General features: G+C 40.3%; 1 long non-coding RNA gene across 1 annotated transcript; it reads right to left on the bottom strand.

The window, feature by feature from the left end:
* Positions 1 to 769: 769 nt before the first annotated feature.
* Positions 770 to 24814, bottom strand: LOC147884112 (uncharacterized). The gene is made up of 3 exons (XR_015543622.1): positions 24771 to 24814; positions 1416 to 1569; positions 770 to 1307 (listed from the first exon to the last, which is right to left on the bottom strand). It is a non-coding gene; the product is annotated as an uncharacterized LOC147884112 (long non-coding RNA).
* Between the last annotated feature and the right edge of the window lie 1583 nt (positions 24815 to 26397).

Here is a 26397-nt window from a genome sequence, read left to right as displayed (position 1 = left end):
CTCATTCATTGCTTGAACACTAACAACAGAATTGCTTACATAAGGTAATGAACCGAATTCTATAGACTTACATAGGCAGATCAGGATGCTCTCAATTGTCCCCATCATCTTCCCCTTTGCCTCTAGCTTGGCATCCATCAATCTTCATCACGTATAGCTTTCCTTACCTGGACTTCTAGTTCTCCACTCTCTCCTTCCAAGTGACGCCATATGTTGCTGCCAAGTCATTGATTGGATTCAATCGTTGTGGTTATACTTTGAATTATAACAAGAATTGTGCTTTTTGTTGGATAGGCATCGAATTGAGAAGTGTGTATGCCCATACAAGGCCCGAACCTGGGACATTTTACTCTAAATAAGGAAGAGAATGAATTCATTTCGCCTCACCTCCAATGTATGGAGGAACCCCTTGTGCATGCTGATCTCGGTGGAATTCCAGGGGATCCCCAGCAATCTGACAAAACAAATAAGAGAGTGCAACGAGTGATAATGAAAACAATGTACAAGAAAGCCTCCACAATAGATCACATCTATAACTGAGAATTACTTGTGACAACAATGCAAGAGCTTTTCAACTTGGATGATGAGTGTTGCTTACAGTTGGCCCGTTAGTGAGAAGAGGAACCATAGGTGCTATTGTTTGCATCCTGTGATGCATTTCATCGTCAGTAGCGGGTCCATAGCTCATATGCCCTTGCTGTACTCTTTGTGACGATCAAATTCAATTTCCAAATCATCTCAGCATAAAAAATCTCTCTTATGAAGGGAGTGACATTACATGAAGTTTGAAGACAAGATTAATTAGCCTTCGAACATTTCATAGTAGACTCTATCTTTGAAGAGGTTTCGAAAATTTCAACTCTGTGCGCATAACACCACTTTGAAAGCTAGATCTATAGTGTTAGAAAAATTTAGCGAGTGAAAAGGGGGAAGCAACCCTCTGAGCCATTTGTATCTTGTCTTACACTCTGATTCCCCTCTTTACGTCCATACTGTAACAGGACCGGCAAACAGGCAAGGAGCATTTGTTGCAGGCAACGAAAAGTTCAGCATGCAATGTGAGCCAGACATCGTTACCGCAAATTTGACAGACCTTGATGAATGCAAAAGTCATCACCAGAGAGAGAGCTCGAGAATGAAGGGGTATACGGAGAACATACCGATCTCCAATCCTTGTCTCCCAAAGTGCCAATGTGTGAAAAGGATGAAGAATAGCAAGCAATGGTTCAGTCTGAGTCAAGGGTCTTTTCCTGTGATGTCTTCACCAACGATTGAAGCTGCACTACAGAACTTTGTCGGTAGAATGCCTGCACAAACAAAGGAGCAAAGAGCTACTTACTTCCAAGCCAAACGTCCTACCAGGAGCTCTTTCTACTTGGTGAAACCGATTGCTCTATAGGTTCCAAAGATTCTACCTTCATCTTTCCCCTTTCATCACAAGCTCCCCAAGTTCCAGTGATCACATACGGAACGCAACCGGAATTGCAGTTTGCAAGTGTTCTTGCAACGACTTGTGCTTGTTGGATAAAACTTCCAATAGTGTACAAATACAAATTATGAGCTTGAAAACTGCATGCATATCAGCACAATGTCATACAATATGCGTTCCGTTACAATTCCACCTTCCGTCATGATCTAGAGCAATCCTAAGATTTTCAATAGGAAAAAGAACAGAGCTTCGTGTGTCTCTGCATTTGCATTGCCTATCTAATCGTATATGTACGTAATGAAACAGATTTATCAGCATTTACATTTCCTATGGACGATCATCAAGCGTAGGATGAACGGCATAATCATCACTCAAAGAATAGAACCACACAACCCACAGCATTCAATTAAGTATCAAAACAAAAAGAGCTTCCTTCAAAGTAGGGCTGTGTGAAGAAGCATCACTTACTATCGGCTCCCCCAAGCTAGATTACAGCATCAACAAAGCGTTCATGGAGTTCTGGTGTCCAGCAAAGCCGAGGCTTTGGATCGTCAGAAGCTAGGATGCTGATATCCCCAGGGAGATTAGTTCCACACAAAGCCAATTGTTTTTGCTATTGACTTGAGTTCGGGTTATCAGGTATTGCAACGCTGGGGTTTGCGTAAGGTCGATACATCTGCAATCAAGTAATCCAAATGCGATAAGTTACGAAAGAAAAAGAGGAAAGCGCAAAAACTGAGTAGCAAAAACACCGTGCCACGAGGCTGTGCTAGTGTCTGGCATCAGCAAAGCGACAATAGATGAGTTTTGTAAAGCATCCAGGGGATTGAAGAGCGGCAAACCTCTAGACAATATCTGAGATGAGAGAAAGATGGAAGAGCAAATCAACAGAGGAGGGGGTGATGGAAGAAAGGAGATGTTGAAAAGTGCAGAATTTCACGAATGGGAAGCATAGCGGAGCTTCAAATTGGAAATAAGGAATTGCAAAGGGGATGAAGAAATAGGATGGAAGCTCGCAGCTATGGCTATGGCTATGCAATCATACAAGTATAAAGGAAGGAAGCTTGAAAGTAGTTGTTGCAGTGATGCTGAGCTTTGAGGGAAATGGGGGCCGTTTCAACAAAATTTGGGTTTCGTCCCCAAATTGTATTTTCCCGCCTCTCCCTTCCCTTCCCCCTTAGGCACAATGTACATAAGATTTATTAGCCTCCACGCTTAGGCATAAAAAGGGGGGCCACTTTAAGGCGGGTCATCTTGATAACTCAAGTGAAGGCTCCTATGGGGGGGAAGTTGTTTGCCAGCTTCGGGGTTTCAGATCATGCCCCTCTAATGTGAGCCTTTTCCATTCCCTTGCCTATTGGGAGGTCCCTGGATGTGCCATTTAAATTTTTTAATATTGGCTATAGATAAGGAATATTGATTAATGATAGTGTTTTTAAAACTTATGTTAAATGTTGCAATACATTAGGATATTTTATGATATTTATTCATTACAATACATTAGGTTTTACTTTTTTGAAAGTCTAATTTATTATGTACAATAAATATCTTATGATGAGAATCTAATAATTATATCATTCTTATGTTCCATCACTTTATTTTATAGATTTCAATGTACTCAAAATCTATCATTTATTATGTACAGCAAGTCTAACTTATATTATATTAAAAGAATATCTCATGATGAGATTCTAATAATTACTAACTTATATTATATTAAAAGAATATCTCATGATGAGATTCTATTAATTATATCATTCTTGTGTTCCATCATTTTATTTTATAGATTTCAATGTACTATCACTATCTTACATGTCTCAAATGTCTCCCATTACGGTCTTGCATCCCATCATTTTATTTTATAATGTCTCGCATTACGATCTTGCATCTAGTCATCTCGCATTACGGTCTTGCATCTGTAGTTCTATAAATTCCCTAGTAGTCGTTCATCTTCTATATCTCACCCGCAGCAGACACTTCTTCCACTTTGCTCTTCTTACCTTACTCCTCTCCTCAAGCTTGCTCCTTCCTCTCCTCAAGCTTGCTCCTTCCATCTTGCCCGCAGCCTTGCCTCCTCTTCTCAAGCATACTCCTTTCATCTTGCCTTACCTCCTCTAGTTACCTTCCTCACTCTCGTTACCTTCCTCACCTCGTTCGTCTTCTATATCTTTCCTCACTCTCGTTACCTTCCTCACCTCGTTCGTCTTCTATATCTCACCCGCAGCAAAAACTTCTTCCACTTTACTCTTCTTACCTTACTCCTCTCCACACTTCTTCCACTTTAGTCTTCTTACCTTACTCCTCTCCTCAAGCTTGCTCCTTCCATCTTGCCCGCAACCTTACCTCCTCTTCTCAAGCATACTCCTTTCATCTTGCAGCCATTATTATGGATCTTTTTAAGGTAATCGATTCTGTCGAGCAAGCCATTAGCAGCCTCAAAGAATGGATTGCCGAGAACCAAGGAAAGAGAGAGGAGAGAAAGCAAAATCCAGCTCCATTAACCCAGTACGAGAAGGATGACTTTGCTTGTCAGAAGGGCTTAGAGAAGGAAGAGGAAAGAAAAATAAGTATGGCTACTACTGAAATAGATAAATTGCAGTCATATAGGAGAGAGTTGATAGACTTTCAAAGTGAGATATCTTCGCGTGTGGCTCGTTATGGAAGATTTTCCCCCGAGGAAGCGCAAGCCATTAGGAATAAACAAAGTGTTATGCAAGAGAAAATTCATCAATCCTTACTTCTCTTCTATAATTTTAACTACATCGATGAGGAAGAGATGAGCTCAGCTCTTGAATGGGTTGAATTTAGGCTAAGGACTTGAAAATAGAAAATTCATCAAATTGAATGGCTGTAGTCTTGAAAATCTCAGGCTTAACTTTTGAAGGTGTTTATTAACACCATTAAATATTAAGAGAGTTTACAACAACCGAATCTTATTTTTTCATGTAACTTATGTAGTCTTCAAAATCTCAGGCTTAACTTTTGAAGGTGTTTATTAACACCATTAAATATTAAGAGAGTTTACAACAACCAAATCTTATTTTTTCATGTAACTTATGTAGGCTGCGTTAAATTTTATAATTTTAGTTTCATGTCCTTAAAAAATATATAAAAAAATGCTTGTTTTTATGTTTTTATATGTGCTTTGAAGATTGGGTTTTTCTTAAATTTTATCTGAAAACTAGTCCAAAAGTATATGTAAAAATGAATTTGTACATTGATAAGTCCAAAATTAATGAAATAAGTGTTCTAGGGTGCCTATGGAGTCAAGGGCTATTCCATATATGTATCCTCGTGTTTCATGCAAACATAACGAATGCTTTCCAAGTATGCGTAGTAATTTTGTCATCCCTGTAGTATGTAGTACAATATTGACGAAGAAAGGTGCTCATAATCAATTTACAGGGTTAGCCTATGTATATATCAAATGGGCTTGTGTGGCGGCCTTGCCCCTCATGGTGGTCTTGAACTTATGACCTTGCCTGGTAGTTCTGGCTCATGCAACCACCCTACATAAACCATTGGAGGGTATTTCCTATAACCATAGCTCACACAGACCTTGTGTACCTGTGTGAAGTTTCATGTAGGCAAAATCTCACAAGAAGGTGCAAATATCACGTAGAGGAACTTTGAATCTAGCGATGAGCTCCTAAGCCTCTCCATCTAGCCGCCAAAGAGTATCTCACTGCCGTCTCGCCAAATGTAAGTCGATGATTAACATGCCTTGGGTTGCAGTACCTATGGTGCCGCACTGGTTAATTAAAAGTTTTGAGAGAGGAGAGTGTGTGTGTGTGTGTGCGCGCGTGCGCGTGCATGTGCACATGTGTGTGTGCGTGTACATGTGCATGTGTGTGTGTGCATATGTGTGTGCATGTGCATGTGTGTGCACATGTGCATGTGCATGTGCGTGTGCATGTGCATGTGCATGTGTGTGTGTGTGTGTGTGCATGTGCGTGTGCGTGTGTGTGTATGTGTGTGTGCGTGCGTGTGTTACCTATCAAAGAGGGAAATCTTTTTCTTCCCTACTACACATCCTTGGTTTTTATGTTAAAAATTTCCTTTACATTGCATGCATCCTCATTCCCATGCTCTTATTGCATACTATATTCATTAGAGTAAAGTCTCCCACATCTAGTGGTATTGCCCACTTATATTTCCATTGGGTATACATCATCAACATATATTTTGTAAAGTTAGAATTCCATACATACTTATATATATACCATCCATGTCTAAAAAAGTAGGATTTAAACATTGTCTTTTCTATAGTTCCCCTAGTCAATCCAAGGTATAGATTACTCGAAATCATCCACTAAATTAGTCTTGCTTGTATGATAACAATGTTACAATGAACATCCTGGTATCTAAATAAGTACTATTTTTAAGGGGCTTCCCAATGGGCCTCAAAATGTGTCAAAATGCCATTGGGGGGTTCCCAATGGGTTCTGCAGTGGTAGGTGCTCCTTAACCGAGGACCATTGTAAATTGGTCTGATCCGCCCGCATGTATCATCTCAGTGTTCTTCCCTTTTATCAAAAAATCGAGGTAAGTGGCTAGACTCACCTGCATCCATCGACAAGCACAACATGCTAGAACATGAATACAATGCACTGTGGGACTATAGGCTTCACGGCCCAGCCACAATTGTTATCCTTGTCAACCCAAACATTTTGACTATGATGAAACATGGAAGATACTTATTTAAGAAACATTGTGGGTCATTATTCCAAGGACCAAATGTAAAGGCCCTTCCCATCCCTTTTTGTAAGAAACTTCAAGGGCTATATGGTAAGCACATTTCTATAGAATTGGAAGGGTGTAGCCAGAGAACGATGCCACCATGGGTCTTATTCTTAATTCGAAAAAGTGCAGCAAAATCAATGTTGAATCTAAGATCACCAAACCTGTAATATATCACGTGCTGCAAATGTAAATGTCACCCATAGGTAATGCAACTAGGCAAATGGTCTATTACAATCCACTTTTCAAAGATATTGCAGTCAGTCTTCTCTTTACTTTATTCAACCAGCCAAAGATAAATACACCTAGGCGTTTTCCCATAGGTTTTTATTAAGCAGACATATCCCTAGTTCGTAACTCATAAAAGTGAGAGTAAGTCGAGTGAGAGGACCATTCAACAACATTGGTTGGCAATCTCCCATAGAGCACTCCAGTTTTTAGATGGGGACTAATGATCTTTGTAGTTTGACACCTGCTCTTACAGTAATCGCAATGGCTTTATGATATTCTCATGCCTATCTAATAGCATCTATGTGTTTCTATATTGATAAAATCATTGGAGAGCTTTGTATCCTCATATAAGATGTTAGTGTGAGAATCTGGGCCATATCTGCAAGCTATTAGCCTAACACTTATATTATCTACTGTCTATCTTACTTCTAGACTTCAGAAACGGTAAATCAGAGTATGATACAAGGTATTTTTAGTTGCCTGTCATGAAATGAAGTCTCTTACAAGGAAAAGCAACCAAGGAATAGTCATGAGTCCATTTCACAACCTCCACATACGCAGGCTCCAATATTATTTTGAGAGAGGAGTGTGTGTGTGTGTGTTCATGCGTGCAAGCGTGCACGTGTGCGTGCACATGTGCATGTGCGTGTGCGTGTGGTGTGCATGTGCATGTGCGTGTGCGTGTGCATGTCCGTGTGTGTGTGTGTGTGTGTGTGCATGTGCATGTGCATGTGCGCGTGTGTGTGTGCATGTCCGTGTGTGTGTGTGTGTGCGTGTGTGTGTGTGTTACCTATCAGAAAAGTAAATTCTATTTCTTCTCTACTACACATCCTTGGTTTTAATGTAAAAAATGCCCTTTACATTGCATGCATCCTCATTCCCCTGCTATTATTGCATTCCATCCTGCACTATATTCATTAGAGTAAAGTCTCCCACATCTAAGGGTATTGCCCACATATATTTCCATTGGGTTAACATGCCTTGGGCTGTAGTATCTATGGCGCCACGTTGGTTCATTAAGAGTTCTGAGAGAGGAGTGTGTGTGTGTGTGTTTGTGTGTGTGTGTGTGTGTGTGTGTGTGTGTGTGTGTGTGTGTGCGCGCGCGCGCGCGTGCGTGCATGTGTGCATGCATGAACGTGCACATGCACGTGTGCGTGTGCGTTTGCATGTGCGTGAGCATGTGTGTGTGCATGTGTGTGTGTTACCTATCAGAAGATTAAATTCTATTTCTTCCCTACTACACATCCTTGGTTTTCATGTAAAAAATGCCCTTTACATTGCATGCATTCTCATTCCCATGCTCTTATTGCATTCCATCCTGCACTATATTCATTAGAGTAAAGTCTCCCACATCTAGGGGTATTTCCCGCATATATTTCCATTGGGTATACATCATCAACATATATTTTGTAAAGTTAGAATTCCATACATACTTATATATATACCATCCATGTCTAAAAAAGCAGAATTTAGACATTGCCTTTTCTATAGTTCCCCTAGTCAGCCCAAGGTATATACTACTCGAAATCATCCACTAAATTAGTCTTGCTTGTATGGTAACGAGGTTACAATGAACAGCCTGGTATCTAAATAAGTATTGTTTTTAAGAGGCTTCCCAATGGGCCTCAAAATGTGTCAAAATGCCATTGGGGGGCTCCCAACGGGTTCTGCAATGGTAGGTGCTCCTGAACTGAGGGCCATTGAAAATTGGTCTGATCCGCCCGCATGTATCATCTCAGTGTTCTTCCATTTTATCAAAAAGTCGAGGTAAGTGGCTAGACTCACCTGCATCCATCCACAAGCACAACATGCTAGGACATGAATACAATGCACTGTGGGACCACAGGCTTCACGGCCCGGCCTTTCGAGTAATTGCAATGTGTGCATGCATGTGCATGTGCATGTGCGTGTGTGTGTGCATGTGTGTGTGCATGTGCATGTGCCTGTGCGTGTGCCTGTGCCTGTGCATGTGCATGTGCATGTGCGTGTGCGTGCACATGCACGTGCACGTGCGTGTGCGTGCACATGCACGTGCACGTGTGCATGCATGTGTGCATGTGCGTGTGCATCTGCGTGTGCGTGTGCGTGTGCGTGTGCGTGTGCGTGTGCGTGTGCGCATGCGCGTGCGCATGCGTGTGTGCGTGTGCGCGTGCGCGTGTGCGTGTGCATGTGCGTGTGCGTGCGCGTGCGCGTGTGCGTGTGCGTGTGCGTGTGCGTGTGCGTGTGCGTGTGCGTGTGTGTGTGCATGTTACCTATGACAAAAGTGAAATCTATTTCTTCCCTACTACACATCCTTGGTTTTTATGTAAAAAATTCCCTTTACATTGCATGCATCCTCATTCCCATGTTGTTATTGCATACAATATTCATTAGAGTAAAGTCTCCCACATCTAGGGGTATTGCCCACATATATTTCTATTGGGTATACATCATCAACATATATTTTGTAAAGTTAGAATTCCATAGATACTTATATATATACCATCCATGTCTAAAAAAGTAGAATTCAGACATTGTCTTTTCTATAGTTCCCCTAGTCACTCCAAGGTATAGATTACTCGAAATCATCCACTAAATTAGTATTGCTTGTATGATAACCATGTTACAATGAACAGCTTGGTATCTAAATAAGTACTTTTTTTAAGGGGCTTACCAATGGGCCTCAAAATGTGTCGAAATGCCATTGAGGGGTTCCCAATGGGTTCTGCAATGGTAATTGCTCCTTAACCGAGGACCATTGTAAATTGATCTGATCCGCCTGCATGTATCATCTTAGTGTTCTTCCCTTTTATCAAAAAGTCGAGGTAAGTGGCTAGACTCACCTGCATCCATCCACAAGCACAACATGCTAGAACATAAATACAATGCACTGTGGGACTACAAGCTTCACAGCCCGCCGGCCACAATTGTTATCCTTGTCCACCCAAACATTTTGACTATGATGAAACATGGAAGATACTTTTTTAAGAAACATTGCGGGTCATTATTCCAAGGACCAGATGTAAAGGGCCTTCCCATCCCTTTTTGTAAGGAACTTTGAGGGCTATATGGTAAGCACATTTCTATAGAATTGGAAGGGTGTAGCCAGAGAATGATGCCACCATGGGTCTTATTCTTAGTCCGAAAAAGTGCAGCAAAATCAATGTTGAATCTAAGATCACCAAACCTATAATATATCACGTGCTACAAATGTAAATGTCACCCACAGCTAATGCAACGAGGGTAATGGTCTATTACAATCTTCTTTTCAAAGATATTGCAGTCAGTCTTCTCTTTACTTTATTCAACCAGCCAAAGATAAATACACCTAGGCATTTTCCCCATAGGTTTTCATTAAGCAGACATATCCCTAGTTCGTAACTCATAAAAGTGCGAGTAAGTCGAGTGAGATGACCATTCAACAACATTGGTTGGCAATCTCGTGAAGAGCACTCCAGTTTTTGGGTGGGGACTAATGACTTTTGTAGTTTGACACCTGCTTTTCTAGTAATCGCAATGGCTTTTTGATATTCTCATGCCTATCTCATAGCATCTATGTGTTCCTATATTGAAAAAATCATTGGAGAGCTTCGTATCCTCATATAAGAGGTGAGTGTGAGAATCTAGGCCATATTTGCAGACTATTAGCCTCACACTTTAGATTATCTACTTTCTATCTTACTTCTAGACTTTAGAAATGGTACATCAGAGTATGATACAAGGTATTTTTAGTTGCATGTCATGAAATGAAGTCTCTTACAAGGAAAAGCGACCAAGGAACAGTCATGAGACAATTTCACAACCTCCACATATGCAGACTCCAGCATTATTTTTGCCAAGGCTACCTATGGAGTCAAGGGCTGCTCCATATGTGTATCCTCATGCTTCATGCAAACGTAACGAATGCTTTCCAAGTATGCGCAGCAATTTTATCGTCCCTGTAGTATGTAGTACAATACTAATGAAGGTCCTGAACTTACAACCTTGCTTGGTAGTTCCGTCCTATGGAACGACCCTACATAAACCATCGCCGAGTATTTCCTATAACCATAGCTCACACAGACCTTGTGTACCCGTGTGAAGTTTCATGTAGGCAATACCTCGCAAGCAGGTGCAAATATCACATAGAGGAACTTTGAATCTAGAGAGGAGCTCCTGAGCCTTTGGATCTAGCCACCAAAGGTTATCTCAGTTGTGTTCCACCAAACGTAAGTCGACCGTTAACATGCCTTGGGCTGCAGTACCTATGGTGCCACACCAGTTAATTAAGAGTTCTGAGAGAGGAGTGTGTGTGTGTGTGTATGCGTGTGTGCGTGCGCACGTGCGCATGCATGTGTGCATGTGCGTGTGCAACTGCATGTGCATGTGCATGTGCATGTGCATGTGCATGTGTGCGTGCATGCATGTGTGTGTGTGTGTGTGTGTGTGTGTGTGTGTGTGTGTGTGTGTGTGTGTGTGTGTGTGTGTGTGTGACTATCAAAAAAGTAAACTCTATCTCTTCCCTACTACACATCCTTGGTTTTCATGTAAAAAATGCCCTTTACATTGCATGCATCCTCATTCCCATGCTGTTATTGCATTCCATCCTACACTATATTCATTAGAGTAAAGTCTCCCACATCTAGGGGTATTGCCCACATATATTTCCATTGGGTATACATCATCAACATATATTTTCTAAAGTCAGAATTCCATACATATATATATACCATCCATGCCTAAAAAGGTAGAATTTAGACATTGTCTTTTCTATTGTACCCCTAGTCAGTCCAAGGTATAGATTACTCAAAATCATCCACTAATCTAGTCTTGCTTGTATGGTAACCAGGTTACAATGAACAGCCTGGTATCTAAATAAGTATTGTTTTTAAGGGGCTTCCCAATGGGCCTCAAAATGTGTCGAAATGCCGTTGGGGGGTTCCCAATGGGTTCTGCAGTTGTAGGTGCTCCTTAACCGAGGACCATTGTAAATTGATCTGATCCGCCTGCATGTATCATCTCAGTGTTGCTTCCCTTTTATCAAAAAGTCGAGGTAAGTGGCTAGACTCACCTGCATCGATCCACAAGCACAACATGCTAGAACATGAATACAATGCACTATGGGACTGTAGGCTTCACGGCCTGGCCGCAGTTGTTATCCTTGTCAACCCAAACATTTTGATTATGATGAAACATGGAAGATACTTTCTAAAGAAACATTGCGGGTCATTATTCCAAGGACTAAATGTAAAGGCCTTCCCATCCCTTTTTGTAAGGAACTTCAAGGGCTATATGGTAAGCACATTTCTATAGAATTGGAAGGGTGTAGCCAGAGAATGATGCCATCATGGGTCTTATTCTTAGTCCGAAAAAGTGCAGCAAAATCAATGTTGAACCTAAGATCACCAAAACTTGTAATGTATCATGTGCTGCAAATGTAAATGTCACGCATAGCTAATGCAACTAGGCTAATGCTCTATTACAATTTTTTGAGCCTTTGGATCTATCCGCCAAAGAGTATCTGAGTGCCGTCTTGCCAAACGTAAGTCGACGGTTAACATGCCTTGGGGTGCAGTACCTACGGTGCCATGCCGACTCTTGCTTGTTGCCATTCTGCACAGTAAAGTAGTAAAGCCAAGCAACTAGCTGAGCATTTTTTATTTATAAGCATGAAAGTTCTACCGCATGCACACGCAATCTACATGCAAGAAAGTTTAGAGCGGTATGTATCAACCACTTACAGAGGTCCTTTAGTTGCTTTAGAGTGGCCTCCCAAATATTTAATCTCCTAAAATAGAGTGAGGGATGCAATCCATCAATCTTATCTCCACGACCCATCCTAGTATGATATGTTTGTGTATTTCCATTTTCCGTGAGCTAGAGCACGACTTTGTGTAGCATCTGCAAAGAGAGGTTGCAGAGCCTTGCCCTGCTAGCAAAGCATTATGCTCCATGCATTTAACAAATCTAATCGGTGAACACAAAGCCCAAGCAAACACTGCATTCTAGTCTATTACTGCGATGTTTGCTGTATTAACAAGTTAAAGGGGAACACCGGGCTTTGCATTACGAAGTTGATGAGCCTCTTAGGCATGGAGCTCCGAGAGGGTCCTCCTATATGCGTCAGCATTCACTGCTTCCTCGAGCTTGTTTGTGCCCTCAGCTTCCCTCAACAAGTGCTCAGCGCATCCCTCTCTGTAGTCTATACCAAGTTTCATGCACTCATCGAGGGCTTCCCTATGCTCCATTGAGCATTCAACCTGTAGCTCCCATCCCATTCCTCTCCGTTGTGCGATAGCACATATAGGGTTATCATAGGATCGGGGCTTCATGTTAGCAAAGGGTCTACCTTATGGAGCCTCGAGTGACCCGTAGGTGTTTCTCAAGCTAGTGGCAGTGGTGCAAGCGCATATCACTATAGGCCTGGGTTCCAGGATCGTCTCAACGACTAAGCCTTGCCATAGGAAGGAAGCAAAGGGAAAAAGAATGGCATTGCACCTTGCTACAAGGCAGAAGGGAAGATATCCATGTTCTTTCAACTCACCTGGTTGCCTCCTGTCTTCTAAGTCCGTGTTGGAGGTGTTTCTATCGAGGGTCCTTCTCTACTTAGGTCTCTACTTAGGTGCAGCATCTGCAATGAGCCATCACACCAGGTCTCTCTACTTCTTCCTGGCATTGGGGGTGCCTCGAAGTCCTGAATGTTAGAGCAAAGGCCTCATCATTCACCACTTCCCTTTGGCACTGGGCTCAAAGTGCCTTGGGTTCCCTTTGCCTCAGGTGGCCGTTGTGGTCCATGCTCAAGGTGGGAGGGCCGGAAATTGAATTGCCAAGTGCCTAAGGGGGTCAGGTACTTTGTATCTCTCAGAGGCTCTATGAAATCCCACCCACTTAGGGGCCTTACCATTCACAATTCATTGGGTAGGGGTCTAGGGGGGTGCAAGGTTTGATGTGAAGGTCTATTTGTGTGCCTCATTTTTGGACAAAAATTCCCTAGTCTTCCTTAGTCCTTGGAAGATTATTGTGCTCATCTTGACCCCCTCTATGTGACTGCTGGATCTCGGGGGTCGACTCACGCCATTCCTACTAATCGAATGGGTTATCCAAGGGGTTTGTATATGCCCCTAATCCTTAGCCTAATACCCCCATCAATCGTGGGTGTGCATATTAGCATTTTTTCTCTATGGGGGTGTTTTTCCTCTATGGGATCTGGGTTGGGATTTATTCCTCTCCATTTTAAGGGGCAAGTGTGTGTGTGTGTGTGTGTGTGTGTGTCCCACCAAGCCTCATTCCTATAGCGCTCCTCACCACTTAGTCTATGCGTGGGCAGTTGTCCACCCATCCTCATGGACCGTTGCTCTGCATAAGGTTTTTATTTTCAGTACATATTATAAGGTATAGAAGGTGGAGGTTCCTTACTCATCCATCGAATTATTGTTCGTATGTTTAAGGAGCTACCGGGGAAGTCTCCCTTGAGGAATTCGAGTATCAACCCTTGGCTCCTACTTTTTTCGAATCCGCTCCTTTCAAATTTCTCCATTAGTTTCTCAATCTATATAAAGGCTCCAAAATTCCCACTCTCTGTGTAAAGTCTCTGTGTAAAGTATAGGCATTATCTGGGAAAGGATAACCCTCTTCAAAAAGGATTTTGGTGTGCTCCCATCCCGTCGGATGTATTGGCATATTTTGTCATCAAGTTCCTCGAGTTTATCAAATCTTCTAGTAATTGTCATGTGCCCTATCATGATGGCCATATATAGAAAGGACACCTTCATTCCTTAGGGTTCTAGGTGTGCCTCAAGGGAATGTCTTGGTTATTTCCTTAATCTCTAGGAAATCCAAGGGGTAAATCCAATATGGGTTGTTGGGTTCCCTTTTTGTAGATGGGTCCAAGAATTATCTTGGGTTTGGTACATTAATTAGGAGAATATCATCCATGTACCTTGTTGAGTGCCTAAAGTTCTTTAATGCTTGCCCCTATTTAAGGTGCCACAGCCTTATAGTGAAGTTGTATTCGAACCAAAATAAGTAAAGGTTGCACCAGAGGGGGGAGCATGCAAATCCCATGGGGATCCCGGATACTTGCTTGTAGGTCACCCCTCCTAGACAGAGGTGCATATTGCAAAGAAGCCAGGTATTTATTTCAATCAATTCTTGTTTTGATGGAGGGGGTATGTCGTGGTCTCACCCATTGCCATTTTTCTCTCCCTTGTCTTTGGGGGACAATGAATCCTTTTTCAAAACAAGAGAAGGCAAGTGAGGTCACTTGCTCCATTACTCGAATTAGGCCCGTCTCCCCATGAAGAGGGATGTTTTTAAAGCACTTGCCAATTTCCGTTGTGAATGCAGTCTATGGAGGTGACCAGGACCATAGATGTAATCTGGTCCATTTCCTTTCACACCCCATTAGAGTAAGAGAAGGTTAAGGGTTCCCCTCTAGGGGGGGTCCTAGATTCCATCAAGTGTTTTAAGAAGTCCCTTGCAAAATTTTCAAATGGTTTTGTTAATTTGAGGAGGCTGTCCCCTTCCTATCTATCCACTAAGCCTAAGAGTTAATATTAGGCTTGCATTATGGTATAAAGTGTATCCACCACTTGCATCCCCTCTCTTGGGATGTGGTTCAAGCCTTTCGGCACTTCATTATGGAGTTGTTCATTCTCAATTATGGTAGTATCCAACGTTACCGCATGGTTCTAGGTTTTGTTAATAAATTCTGCCATGTTCAATTCATGGGGCAATGATAGGATATGTTCCCCTCATCTCTAAAGACCAACCATGGTTTCATTAATTTTGCTCCCAAGTTGTCCTTGAAGGACTAGCTAATAGAAGCTTCCCTTACACATACTAGCTAGTGGTAAATTATGACCCAAACAAAAGTCAAAAAGTAATCTCTTTATGGAGAAGTAATCAAGAAGGGGGTTATTGAACTTCAAAGATATAAATCCTTTTCTATTCCTTTTAGTTTGGTAAGTGGTTAAGGTAAGCGGGACATGAGGGAGGTAGACAAGGCTTTTTGAGGGGAAGTTGCATACCTGCAACATATTAGTCTTTGTCGTCATACAAAAGGTGCTTAACTGGCATTTTCGTATTGACATCTTGCGTAAAGGACATTGTCTTTCCACCTCTCATAATCTTCGAGGGCCTTACCTGAGATTCACATGTGTCTAAATGGATTGAGCTCTCTGCACTATTCTACCACTCAATTTGCTTAAGGGTGCGTGACTGGGCTGGTTGTAACATCTTGGCTCTCCCATAACCTGCACCAACACGTGACTGAAATTTGCCTCATTTTGTAGAGCTTACTACTCTATGACTGCTGCCATCTTGCCCTCTTATAACTCTCTCCCCATATGAGCATATTCTGGGGGATGGTTGTGGAAGCAGTGGTAAAGAGGGGCTTTTTTCCAAGTTTTGTACTACCGTAAGCATCAATTCTCTCATGTACATGAAGGTAATGGAGGCTTTCCCAAACAATACCATGTCTAGGGTCTTCATAAATAGTAGGAATGAGTTGAAGGCTGCTTTTATAGGTCTACCCAAGAAGAAGGTAACTAGATTGTTGACAATGAACCATATGGCATGGTCAAATTAGAGTGGTTGGGCCTTGCAGTCCATTCTTTCCTCATTGCATCTGCATTTAATATATGGTCTCCCGACATTGAAAATATCATTGACATACTTCGGGGACCTCTTTTCTGATTCATTGATCTTGCTCTTGCATCTGCCAATACCCCTACTGGGGATGGACATCTTCCTGATGCAAACATCGCCATGGGGAAGAAGCTGGCTAGCGCATGGCTATATACAATTGGGATGTCAAAATTCTGAGCTACTTGCTTTGCCTCCAATTTTATATTCTTAGTAGACTGTAAAAGATCAGTGAGGAATAACCATGTGTCAATGTGGAATGGGGCCATGAGATTCATGTCATATGAGACTTTGTTATCATGTGCCATAAGTTCTGCTTCCAAAACTCTAGATGGGAAGAAGAGATTCGTATATGTGGGGCATGATTTCTTCCTGGTATTTGTCACTGGGGTCACCATTAAATCTAAGAAGATCTTGTCTTGGTCATCCTAAGAAAGTCCCTCCATATTACAGAAACTATGCTGGGGAGGGGAGAGCAGATTTTGTGGGGGGATGAAACATTTTAATCCCATGTTTTTTGCTGATGCTAGGTTGGCAAGGGGGTTTAGACTGAAGATCAAAAATAAGTTCCTCATAGTGATCAAGGATGATTCCACAAAGTCCAAAAGAGCTTTTTTGTCCTCATGGATGATCTAGTCAAGGGATTCATGGAGTTGCCTAATGAGGGTTATTGCCTCATCCTCCTTACCCTTGCTAAGAACTAAGACCTTGCACTAATCATTAAAGGACAATTGCATTATTATTAGTCTACCTGAATCTGGGTGTCCTTTCAATTCTTGTGAATCCAAGCCAACTATGGCTTCATGGACCCTTAAATTGGGAGAACATGGTCATGACTACTTAGCATGCTTATGAAGGGGTTGGTAGTGGATCCTCATACCCAAGTTTGGAGAGGTCCGCAAACCAAGTGGGTGCCTAGGAGAGACAGTAACAAACCCATCAAGTAAGGCTCTATGTCATCCCAATGAACTTGTTATGGTGTGTGTTACCTATCAAAAAAGTAAATTCTATTTCTTCCCTACTACACATCCTTGGTTTTCATGTAAAAAATGCCCTTTACCTTGCATGCATCTACACTCCCATGATGTTATTGCATTCCATCCTGCACTATATCAATTAGAGTAAAGTATCCCATATCTAAGGGTATTGCCCACATATATTTCCATTGGGCATACGTCATCAACATATATTTTGTAAAGTTAGAATTCCATACATACTTATATATATACCATCCATGTCTAAAAAAGGAGAATTTAGACATTGTCTTTTCTTTAGTTCTCCCAGTCAGTCCAAGGTATAGATTACTTGAAATCATCCACTAAATCAGTCTTGCTTGTATGGTAACTAGGTTACAATGAACAGCCTAGTATCTAAATAAGTCTTGTTTTTAAGGGCTTCCCAATGGGCCTCAAAATTTGTCAAAATGCCATTGGGGAGTCCCAACGGGTTCTCTAGTGGTAGGTGCTCCTAAACCAAGGACCATTGTAAATTGGTCTGATCCACCCACATGTATCATCTCGGTGTTCTTCCCTTTTATTAAAAAGTCGAGGTAAGTGGCTAGACTCACCTGCATCCATCCACAAGCACAGCATGTTAAAACATGAATACAATGCACTATGGGATTGCAGGCTTCACAGCTCGGCCACAGTTGTTATCCTTTTCAACCCAAACATTTTGATTTTGATGAAACATGGAAGGTACTTTCTTAAGAAACATTGCGGGTCATTATTCCAAGGACCAGATGTAAAGGGCCTTCCCATCCCTTTTTGTAAGGAACTTCAAGGGCTATATGGTAAGCACATTTCCAAGTACTGCCAACTAAGATTGAACTCTCTATTGGGAACTAGTCATCAATACCATTGTACTTTCTACAATGTACTGACATAAATGTGAGTATAATAATTGACTCTCACCTTGACACCTTGTTAAGAGGAATGGTATGATATGGATTATTCTCACTTATGTGGTATTGAGAGGTTGGTTATTGATGTACTACTCTCACTGGGTGTTTGAAAAGGGCAATAGTAGATGTTTGCAATTGGTTTACTTTGACATTGAAAACTGGTCGAGTAGTATAGTAGGATAGATGTTTGATAGGACAAACACACACACACACACACACACACACACAAACACATTAATTGTGCTTTATAATTTGTCAAATTCACACATACAAACACACACACACACACACACCCCTCTCTTAGAACTCTTAATTAAACCCCCCCCACCCCCCTCCCACCCCCAACAATGACAACACACCTAAAAGTTCCCTCCTTTTTAAAAAAAATGTTCCTTTTTGCTTTCTAAGAATTGTTTAAATTTGTGTAGTAATTAGGTACTTTATTTCCCCCCGCTGTTATCCTCCTTTTGCTGACCCCTAACCATTTCTAACTAATTTTCTTACAATTCTTTCCCCTTTTCTTACTAAGTCTCCTACCTAATGAAACCCCTTGTCTTATTTATGTCCATATATGTACCTAATGTACCCCTTTTCTAACTTATTATCCTACCTTTTATACCCCCTTGACTTATGTCCTCTATGATCTCTTAATACCCGGAGCCAAAACCCCCCACTGAACCCCCTTTTTTATTATTAACTACCTAAGTGGTAGTCTACCACCTTACCCCTTTTGGCTTTGTCCCTAATTACCCTTCCTTTCTAAACTGCCATTGCCACCACCCGTCCTTGTTTTCATCACTACCCACCCTTGAAGTGTTATGAGTTGGCCATTTTCCCCTCCAACTCCGTTTGCGGTTCCTCTTCTTAAATGACGCCTGCAAACTCCTTCTTCGTCTCTATTGCCCTCTCAAGAACTTGCTCCCCTCGTTGGCTTTCTTCACGGTTATCTACATGTCACGGTTGCCTTCATGGGGGGCTCCTTACCTTCATTCCATAGGTTGCTCCTCGCTTTCATCTCTTGCTCTTTGGCACCTTCAAGCTCTCAGGTGGTTGGTGTAGCACCCTACGCCCTTACTTTTTTCCTCCGGTCCTCTTCTTCTTGGTTGGCTCTTCAACTCTTTCCTTTTGTACATATCTGTCTCTTTTTGGCTCGTCGTCTCTTCGCAATGTTGGTGATGGTGGATGTGCATAAGCAGGCCACCTCTTCACGTGTTGCTCTATTCAACTCCTCCAAGCCTTTTTGTGTCTTTTAGCTCTCACAAAAACTTCCACGATTATTTTTTAGTTTAAACTGTCGCTCATTTTCTCTTTCTTTTTCATGATCTCCCACAGTGCTCAATGATCAACGCGTGCTTTAGATCGCCTTGTTTGTTATGATCTCTTAAATCCTCTACTTAGAGTTCTCTTCATTCCTTTTGATCGTGAAGTCTTCTAGATTTATTGAAGCTTGGTTGGTAGACATGTCGATTCGGACTGGCGTCTCTGTTCCTCTTGGTATCAAACATGGTCTTGCACTCCTTCATGAGTCTATTGGTTCACAAAAAATTCGGGTGCGTGTTCTCGTTCGTTTTTCAACTCCCTACCTTTGTTTCTTGTACCTTGTGACTTGTTTTGGCTTCGTGGTCGGGCTTTACCTCTTCTTCTTTTCCTTCCGCCTCTTCTTACAATGGCCTACGATGACTACCTTTTTATCAACATAATTGAAACCTCTTTCACTGCCTCTGTGCGGATTGTGGCTAGTTTATAGTCTCCTATCTTGCTTTGGGGTTTCTTGAGTAGCACTAGCTTCGCTAAGTTGCGCCATCGCTGTTGCTCTATGGAGTTCTTATTTTCCTGCCACCTCTTGATAGTGCTTGCACCCCCTTTGCAGCAGCCTCTACCCCAATTTCTATGTGATTTCTTTGGTTTATTGCTTGGCGGCCCATACAGTTCATTCTCCTTTAGGCTTTGTAGGTGCTCAATCCTTGGCTCCATATTCAGCTTGTTCCGGGGGTTTCCATTTTTTGAGCAAAACCCCCCGAGCGACGAGCGGACAAAAGGTAGGAGGGGTCAAAATATATAGGCTCAAGTCATTTTTGGGAAGCAAAAAAATCCAAATTATTTCAAGGAATATGTAAGTAAATATGAAATAATGATAAATAGATATAGATATGAATATACCTTTATATATTATACATATATAATGTCCAAGTGGTGACTTATTTTATCACTTAAAAAAATCCTTTCTTTTCCTTTCACCATTGGTTGGATCATGAAATTTTGAGCAAATATCCTCTTTACAGTTCCTTAAGATGACCTAAGAAAATAATATAATACTTTTTTAATAGACCCTCTTAAGTGTATTTTTCTAGAGGAATATGGTTTGAAGAGCTTGCCCCAACCCTATTCCGCGAGTGGAATACCCTTGGAGAGCCTACGCAGAAGGGGTCATAACTTTTGCTCCTTATCTCAGATTGAGGAGCCGTAAAAAGGAAAAATGTTCAAAACTTCATGATCTATGCAATGGTAGGCTTAAAATTATACTTTTTATAGTTATAAAAGAGAAAAAGAAAAAATTTTAAGATGTATATGAGAGTTACAACTTTTCCCTAATTCATGTTATGGTAGGAAGGAGTTCAGTAGAGACCACATTTTCTTAAAAGTACTTAGGTTTGGAGACTTGGGAATATTTTGAAAATCCGTTCCTTGCCTTCCCACATTTGATAATGTATTAGAGATTAACTTATGATTGATTATAATAGCCTCAAGTATGAGGTTTCCAATCTCATTGTCCTACTCATCCAAGGAATGTGGTATACATTGTTATATGAGAGCTTCAAATATGGGATTGCTAAAGATTAGGGAAACTCTTTTAAATTGATTTAATTACCATAATCCTCAAAAAGAGAGTATGGTAGGGAGGTATTTATAGGAGTTTCTAAAGTGTTTACTATTTGTTCATATATAGATAATGTTCTCTAAAATGAGGGTTATAATGAAAAATAAGTAAGTATATGGTTCCATAAATGAGAAATTAAGAAAGAACTGTATATTCCTTTGAGAAATATACAAGCATGGTTGGTGTTAAAAATTATCGCTCAGACTTTTATGCTCGTAGGTTTTTGCTCGGAAAGTTTGCAGATCCAGCTTTGTTCCTTGTACATATATAATAGTATATATATGGCTTTGAGAAATGGTATATTTATATAAATTCCCCCCCTCATTATGCTTGGCGTCTAGTTCCCTTATTACGTGTGTACATTCTTTGTTTCTTTTCTTAGTTGTGAGCTAACACCTTAATTTTTGCTCTTCATTGTCATTAATTCTTGTATGTAATTTGTGATTAAAATCTTTAATTTAATGTTAGCTCTTTCTCTCTCTCTCTCTCTCTCTCTCTCTCTCTCTCTCTCTCTCTCTCTCTCTCTCTCTCTCTCTCTCTATCTCCTTTTTCCTTGTTGTTTATCTACATTAATTAAATACCCCTATATATAATGTTCTATTGGTCTTTCTCTTAGATTTTCTCTTAAACTTTAAACATGAGCCATAATTTTCTAGCATGCGTTTTTCTTACTTGCTTAGTAGAGAAATTTGTTGTTGTTTCCTTAATTTAGTGTGCTTAAGTCATCTTCTCTCTTGGTCTTTAACTTGTTTGGTTTAATATTTCATTTTAATTCTTTTTATTTGCCTTTATTAAACCTTTTGACTTGTTTAAACCTTTTTAATCAATTTTCCATTTTAGATATTCTCCCCCTTTTTTCCATCTAGAAAATGCCTTATCAAGTACTAATAGAAATACTTAAGTGATTTGGTTTATTTTCCCTCAAGTTTCAAAAGTCTTACCCTTGATGATCCTTATTGTGCATTCATGGGTGTGGAATACCCCCCATATACTTAAATACTTGTATTAATTGTTCTTTTGATGGTTCACTTTTGAAGTTCTCCATGGTGAATTGGCTAAAATTGCTTTCAAACCTAAAGTACGACACTACCAAACCCCCCCTAAAACTTACTATTTTGCCCCCCAAAACGCATGCAAATATTGATTAGCAGTTCATCTTATGTGGTTAATAGTATGGATTATCGACCCTTGTTATTGATCCTTGTTTAGTGCATGGAGGTGCCTTGTTTAGGCCATGGAATCGCCATGGGTTTCCTTCACGTACTAACACCATTATTTCTTATGTTCTTTAAACATGGATTTTAAGTTTGTTGGTGATTGGCCATGGGTAAGGATTACCCCCTAATATTAATGAAGAGTACCCCTTGTGGATTTTCTTTGTAATTAATGCTTCCAATTTTTAACCTCTACTTTAATTTTTACTTTTTCCTTAATTTAACGTTTCTAGGAGTGATTTATGTCCCTAACTTTCTTCCAATTCATTCGGCCCTTAATTTACCACTTAGGGATGTGGATTACCGCCCTTAGGTTTTTTCACTTTCTCGAAATTCTTTAAAATGATAGCCTCCACTATTTTCTTACATTCCTTTAAAAGCTCCTTTTCATCTTAGAATTTCGAAAGGTGTCTTCATGTTCTTTGGTAAAGCGATAACAAGCTAGGGGATATAGGCATTACCTGTCTACCCAAATTCAACTTCATTGTTCTAACAATTGTTTGGTTTGGATGGTGGCAAGTAAGTGGACTACCTGATGGATTCGACATTGTTTTACTGATTCTTTTCTTAAATTTGCAATTTCAATATAATGGAAAACTTTATGGCCAGTACTCTTGTTTTCTTTACCAATTTTTTGGATTACAATGTTGACAAAAGTTATTTTAATTTAGTTTTCTTAATGTTTTTTAATCCATTTCTCATTTACGTCTTTTTATGAATCATCCAAATGATTGAATTAATTGTATGGTTCATTTATTGATGGGATTATTAAATCTAAACACACACACTGAACTCCCAACTAGCCTTTGGTCGGCGGGCTAGTACCATACAATTAATTCATAATCATAGGATAATTTTAAACATGGTCAAATGTTTATCAGTTGACTTATTTTGTATCCCTTTCCTATGAATACTATAATAATGACTTTTTATGTGTAGAAAAATTGGCTCCAGAAACTGGTTTATGCATTTATTGATGGCAGTGTGCTTTATATTACTTTTTACAGTTATCATAGTATCCATATTTTTGACATTTATTCTTCTGTGGGGAGTAAGTTCCACATGGTGGGCTTACCCCCCACCATGTGGTCTTACCTCTGTGTTAGGGGTGGGCCACCAAAAAAAAAAACACATTAATTGTGCTTTATAATTTGTCACATTCACACACAGACACACAGACACAGACACAGACACACATACACACACACACACACACACACACACACACACACACACACACACACATGCACGCACGTACACACACACACACACACACACACACACACTCCTCTCTCAGAACTCTTAATTAGCCGCCCCCCCCCCCCCAACAGTGACAACACACCTAAAAGTTCCCTCCTTTTTTTAAAAAAAGTTCCTTTTTCGTTTCTAAGAATTGTTTAAATTTATTTAGTAATTAGGTACTTTATTTCCCCCCTGCTCTTATCCTCTTTTTGCCGGCCCTTGACTATTTCTAACTAATTTTCTTACAATTCTTTCCCCTTTTCTTACTAAGTCTCCTACCTATTGTAACCCCTTGTCTTATTTACATCCAATTATGTACCTAATGTACCCCCTTTCTAAATTATTATCCTACCTTTTGTACCTACTTGACTTATGTCCTCTATGATCTCTTAATACTCGGAGCCAAACCCCCCCCACCAAACCCCCCTTTTTGATTATTAACTACTTAAGTGGTAGTCAACCACCTTACCCCTTTTGTCTTTGTCCCTAATTACCTTCCTTTCTAAAATTGTCACCGCCACTACCCTTCCTTGCTTTCATCACTACCCACCCTTGAAGTGTTATGAGCTGGCAATTTTTTTCTCCATCTTCGTTTGCGGTTCCTCTTCTTAAATGACACCTGAAAAGTCCTTCTTCATCTCTTGTGCCCTCTTAAGAACTTGCTCCGCTCGCTGGCTTTCTTCACGGTTATCTGCACATCACGGTTGCCTTTATGGGTTGCTCCTGACCTTCATTCCATAGGCTGCTCCTTGCCTTCATCCCTTGCTCTTTGGCGTATTCAAGCTTTTAGGTGGTTGGCGTACCACCCTACGCCCTTACTTTTTTCCTTCGGTCCTCTTCTTCTCGGTTGGCTCTTTAACTCTTTCCTTTTGTACGTATGTGTCTCTTTTTGGCTCGTTGTCTCTTCGTAATGTTGGTGATGGTGGATGTGCATAAGCAGGTCATTTCTTCACGTGTTGCTCTACTCAACTCCTCCAAGCCTTTTTGTGTCTTTTAGCTCTCACAAAAACTTCCACGATCATTTTTTAGTTTAAACTGTCGCTCATTTTCTCTTTCTTATTCATGATCTCCCACAGCGCTCAATGATCAACATGTGTTTTAGCTTGCCTTGCTTGTTGCGATCTCTTAAATCCTCTACTTAGAGTTCTCTTAATTCCCTTTGATTTTGCGACATCTTCTAGATTGATTGCAGCCTGGTTGGAAGACAAGTTGATTTGGACTGGCGTCTCTGTTCCTCTTGGTATTAAACATGGTCTTGCACTCCTTCTAGAGTTGACTGGTTCACAAAAATTCCCATCTTGTTCTCTTTGCATGCCTGGGTGCACGTTCTTGCTTTTTTTTCAACTCCCTACCTTTGTTTCTTGTACCTTGTGACTTGTTTTGGCTTCGTGGATCAGCTTTTTCCTCTTCTTCTTTTCCTTCCACCTCTTCTTATAGTCGCCTATGATGACTACCTTTTTTCCAACAGCATTGAAACCTCTTCCACTGCCTCTATGTGGATTGTGGCTAGTTTATAGTCTTCTGTCCCACTTCAGGGTTTTTTGAACAGCACCAGCTTCGTTGAGTTGCGCCATCGCTGTTGCTCTATGGAGTTCTTGTTTTCCTGCCACCTCTTGAAAGTGCTTGTGCCCCTAATGCAGCAACCTCTACCCCAGTTTCTATGTGATTTCTTTGGTTTATTGCTTGGCGGCCCATACAGTTGATTCTCCTGTAGGCTCTTTAGGTGCTCAGCACTTGGCTCCATAGTTATGGCCTTTTTCTCTTTAGCTTATTCCTTGTATATATATAATAGTATATATATGGCTTTGAGAAATGCTATACTTATATAAATGCCCCCCCTTATTATGATTGGCATCTAGTTTCCTTATTATGTGTGTACATTCTTTGTTTCTTTTGTTAGTTAGCTAACACCTTAATTTTTGCTCTTCATCGTCAATAATTTTTGTATATAATTTGTGATTAAAATCTTTAATTTTATGTTAGCTCTTTCTCTCTCTCTCTCTCTATATATATATATATATATATATATATCTCCTTTTTCCTTTTGTTTATCTACATTAATTAAATACCCCTATATATAATGTTATGTTGGTCTTTCTCTTAGATTTTCTATTTAACTTTTAACAGGATCCGTAAATTTCTAGCATGCATTTTTTCTTACTTGCTTAGTAGAGAAATTTGTTGTTGTTTTGTTTCCTTAATTTAGTGTGCTTAAGTCATCTTCTCTCTTGGTCTTTAACTTGTTTGGTTTAATATTTCATTTTAATGCTTTTTATTTGCCTTTATTAAACCTTTTGACTTGTTTAAACCTTTCTATTTGGTTCATTTTCTCTCAAGTTTCAAAAGTCTTAGTCTTGATGATCCTTGTTGTGCATTCATGGGTGTGAAATACCCCCCATATACTTGAATATCTGTATTAATTGTTCTTTTGATGGTTCATTTTTAAAGTTCTTCGTGGTGAATTGGCTAAAATCGCTTTCAAATGTAAAGTATGACACTACCAAACCCCTCCTAAAACTTACTGTTTTGCCGCCCTAAACGCATGTAAATAATTGATTAGTAACTCATCTTATGTGATTAATAGTAGATCATCGACCCTTGTTATTGATCCTTGTTTAGTGCATGGAGGTGCCTTGTTTAGGCCATGGAATTGCCATGGGTTTCCTTCACATACTAACACCCTTATTTCTCATGTTCTTTAAACATGGGCTTTAAGTTTGTTGGTGATTGGCCATGGGTAAGGATTACCCCCTTGTATTAATGAAGAGTACCCCTTGTGGATTTCCTTTATAATTAATGCTTCCAATTTTTAACCTCTCTACTTTAATTTTTACTTTTTCCTTAATTTAATGTTCCTAGGAGTGATTTACCTCCCTAACTTTATTCCAATTAATTCGGTCCTTAATTTACCAGTTAGGGATGTGGATTACTGCCCTTAGGTTTTTACACTTTCTCGAAATTCTTTAAAATGAAAGTCCCTACTATTTTCTTACATTCTGTTAAAAGCTCCTTTTCATCTTAGAATTTCGAAAGGTGTGTTCATGTTCTTTGGTAAAGTGATAATAAGCCAGGGGATACAGGCATTACCCATGTACCCAAATTCAACTTCATTGTTCTAATAACTAATTGGTTTGGATTGTGGCAGCAGGTAAGTAGA

The sequence above is a fragment of the Dipteris shenzhenensis genome, chromosome 27 (assembly GCF_047967505.1).
Source record: "Dipteris shenzhenensis isolate YYH24624 ecotype China chromosome 27, Dip_SZ_1.0, whole genome shotgun sequence".
NCBI lineage: Eukaryota > Viridiplantae > Streptophyta > Polypodiopsida > Gleicheniales > Dipteridaceae > Dipteris > Dipteris shenzhenensis.
The sequence above is the reverse complement of the archived record's forward strand: the minus strand, read 5'-3'. Positions and strand labels throughout refer to the sequence as shown.